We start from the raw sequence: 4,078 nt of genomic DNA on the forward strand, positions 1-4,078 counted from the left end.
CAGTGGAAAGAATGGTCAAAGCTATTCCCAAAGGCTTCAAGCAGGAATGAAGTAAGCAACAAAGCACTATAGAGTTGGATAACAAACAAAATCTTGGAGTAAATATCCAGATGCTCATTTATTTACAAGTAAATGACTAAACAGATAAACAAAAGAGGCTAAATAAAAACCTCTTATGCAGAATTTCAAGTAATTGAGGTGGACATTTGGCCCTCAAGGAGTTAGGCCTAACTTCCCACTCCTTAAGAGGGGGCTCTGCATAGTGACTTACTCCAAAACAATATATATAATGTGTACATGTAGAGAAACATAACTTCACAGTGAGAAATCTGGCAAACACTACATCAGTCAGGTGAGCACCTTGAGGATATGAAATGGAGAATAGCACTTCATCTGTAATCTGCTTTCCCCAATCCATAACCTGTCTACATATGAGAAAAACATCAACTGAAAATCTAAAAAGTACCTGATAGGTACTCCTCAACTGTCAGGTCCTCCTCAAACATCAAGGGCATCAGAGAAAGGAAGGTCAGAGAAACTGTCGCTACGAAGAAAAGCCTATGGAGACAGGATGACTGTCTTGTGGAATCTTAGATGGGGTCCTGGAACTGAAAGAGGCTGTACTGAGAATTCAAAGGAAACACAGACATTAGTTAATAAGAGCATATCAGTATCTGTTTATCATGAAAAATCATGTATGAAGTTAACACATCTGAGATAGCTCACGTAAGTCATAAGAGCAAAAAAACTGGGTAGAAGTTACATAGTAGATCTCTGCATTTTCTTTGCAATTTCTGTGTAAACATAAAACTACTCTAAAATAAAATCTTAAGACATGGCTATATTTTTCAAACACCTGCTCATTTAATTACTCAGAATGTCAATTACTAATAATTGACATTCTTAACTAGTTCTGCATTTTGTTAAGAGCATTTATAACAAAAATGTAAGATAATGTAAGATAATGTAAGATAAATACTTATTTTATATGTTTTATGTTAAAGTAATAATATGTTTAAACTTATTTATCATTATTTATTTTGCTATTTCTGGGTTCTGGATTTTCTCTCTAAAAATTTCAAAACTTTAGAGAAAAAAAATCTATGTTTTAGAGACACTATTTCAAGTCATGGTTGAACTTTTTCAAAAGAGTCATGATAAAAAATATGTTACAAGAGCAGATTGATTCATTGTGAATGAATCATTGATCCCAAGGGAGTCTTATCTTTCGTTTGTTTCTATGTATACCCTTCAACAGTAATAGCATCAAATATTTGCCACTAGGAAAAATATTTAAACAAAAAATGTAAACAGAATTTGTGACAATAACTTATGATGCTTTCTAAAAAAAGAAAAATTTAAAAGAATATCATAGTCAGTTTCCTCCATGACGTTCTTCAGAAGTGGTAAAACTAGAGAAACATCAATGGAAGCATGCATTATGAGTGATCTTAGATATTCTCGTGTTTTACGGGGAAATTATATTTTAGAAATCATAAAAATATTGGATGCCCAAACTCTTTAATGTTTTCAAATGTAGTTGAATTTCTATGTAAGTTTCTCATTGATATAGCTAGTCATAAAGCTAACAAAAACAAAGAATCTATGGGGCTGGGATGTAGCTCAGTGGTGGCATACCTTATCCAGAATTCAGGAGGCCCTGGGTTTGATCCCTAGCACCACAATATTTTTTTAAATCAGTGCCTTATTTGTGTAATCAAATAGAAAGTGAACCATCACCACTCTTAGGAAAATGTTAAGCCTGAAAACCAGTTAATAATCAAAATACTCTTACAATAGAAATAGTCTATTGTGACCAGATGTGTCATATCATAAAGTACATTCACATTATACTATCAAAATATCAGAATCAAAATCTCTTACAATAGAAATAGCCTATTGTGAGCAGATGTGTCACATCATAAAAGTATATTCACATTAAATATCCTCTCAGAACAATAAAAAAAGACTTTGATGACCATTTAGAAGGAGAAAATGGTTATAATATAGATTAGAAAATTATTAAGAAATTAGAAACATGAGGTGAGGGGCTGTGGGCACGGAGAGCGGGTGGCCTAGGCTTGGCGGGAGGAAGGGTCCCTCCTGCAGGGTTTGTGGAGTGAGCCGGGTACACAGGGGTGGTTGTGTGGTGTCCCCTCTGGCTGTCCGTCTTGAGGAAGAGCTGAGTGGGCGGGAAGGATGGAGGACCAAGGGTAGTTGTCGCGGAGGTGATCTGGGTGCTCCGAGGCCCTCATAGGGAAGGCCTCGGGAAGCTTGGAGGTGTGGAGAGGAGAAGCCCATCCTCAACCAATGCCCAGCGCTGGGCAGATCCGATGTTGGGCTGTAGAAATGCTCTGTGTGGTGGGTGGGGTGCGGGTGGTCTTTTTCCTCGGCCCATCTTGCACGTCATGCACGCAAGGAAGTGAAAGGGGTGCGGCCTCCGGGCACCTCTTCAGCTCCCTTGTGAGCTGCCCTGTAGGGGTACCCTGCAATCATGTAGGAATAGGAGACTCTGGCAGAGCCTTGCAGTCAGGACAGCAATGATGACACTGAAGATGTTTCATTGTTTGATGCAGAAGAAGAGACAACTAATAGACCAAGAAAATCTAAAATCCGACACCCAGTGGCATGATTTTTCCATTTGTTCTTCTGAGTCTCTGCCATTATAGTCTATCTTCTCTCTGAATTGCTCAGCAGCAGCTTTATTGCTTGTATGGTGACAATTATCTTGTTGTTGTCACGTGACTTTTGGGCAGTGAAGAATGCCACAGGTAGAGACTGATGGTAGGCCTTGGGTGGTGGAATCATATTGATGAGGATAGAAAGAGTCATTGGGTGTTTGAGTCCAGGAAGGCATCTCCTCAGGAGAATAAAACTGTTTCAAAAGTTGAATCAAGAATCTTTTGGTTAGGACTAATTGCCTGTACAGTGCTGTGAGTGATATTTGCCTTTAGTGCTTTCTTCTCCCTCAGAGTAAAATGGTTGGCATGGTTATCATGGGTGTGGTGCTACAGGGTGCCAACCTGTATGGTTACATTAGGTGCAAGTGGGCAGCTGGAAGAATTTAACTAGCATGGCTACCTGGTATCTTGAAATGCAGTTTTTAAGACAAAACACCAGAAATGAACAGACTTCTTGAATAGAGAGAAAATTATATTTTCTGTGATACTGGGGAATGGCTGAAGAGATTCTTGATTATGAATTGTTTAGAGCTCAGTCCAGTATAAAAAGGAGCATTGATTTTTGTTTGTTTGTTTTGTTTTCACTTGCAAAGTTACTATAAAAACTGTTTTTTTAAACAAAGTTTTAATTTTCTTTTTCTAGTAGTTGAGGCTGGGAAGTATGATATCATTAAGAACATTGTCAGAATTTATTTTATGGTGTACATATGTATGCATATAGTAATGTATCCGTATATCCCAAATTAATGTGTTAGTTTACATATGTTACAGAGATATTTGCATTTTGATCCATAGAATATAGGATGTTCTTAATATATCTCAAAGGTATGTGTGTTTACATACTATTTCTATAGGTTATTTTCAGAAATAAGTTGATTCCATGATTAAGAGTAAACACTTGGCTTGTGTATGAGTTAAAAAGTTAGAAAAAATGTTAATTTTAAATATATACTTCATGTTGAAATTGCTTATGTTAGACATGCACAAGTGAAAACAAATTCAGGCTGGTAGTGTTAACTAGTTTCTAAAATTTTCTTTTATTCTTATACTTAAGGCCTAACTAATAAATGGAATCTTTATAGTTTATGTTTAAGGGATACCCAGGGATTGCTGCTGTTTTATTTATTTCATAGAAAGGATAGTCATATTTTATTTTGGAACTTCCTGTAAACTCTTCAGTGATCTCTGGACTAATAAAATCTTTTAGTACTAAATGAATATTATTCTTATGTCATAGTAAAAATAATCATTTAAATACTTGGCATAATAAATGCCTAAAGACATTTTATGAATCTATTTTTTCTTGCTATAATGGGAATATTGTAAATCATACATTTGTATTAATAATTTTTCTTAAACAAGGCAATATATTTAACTGTAAACTAAACCAATCTACA

At 35.9% G+C, this 4,078-nt stretch overlaps 1 pseudogene; it reads left to right on the top strand.

Annotated features, from left to right (window-relative positions):
* The first annotated feature begins 2,506 nt into the window (after positions 1-2,506).
* Positions 2,507-3,139, top strand: LOC144251907 (Golgi apparatus membrane protein TVP23 homolog B-like; annotated as a pseudogene).
* Positions 3,140-4,078: the final 939 nt, after the last annotated feature.

The sequence above is a fragment of the Urocitellus parryii genome, unplaced genomic scaffold (assembly GCF_045843805.1).
Source record: "Urocitellus parryii isolate mUroPar1 unplaced genomic scaffold, mUroPar1.hap1 Scaffold_276, whole genome shotgun sequence".
NCBI lineage: Eukaryota > Metazoa > Chordata > Mammalia > Rodentia > Sciuridae > Urocitellus > Urocitellus parryii.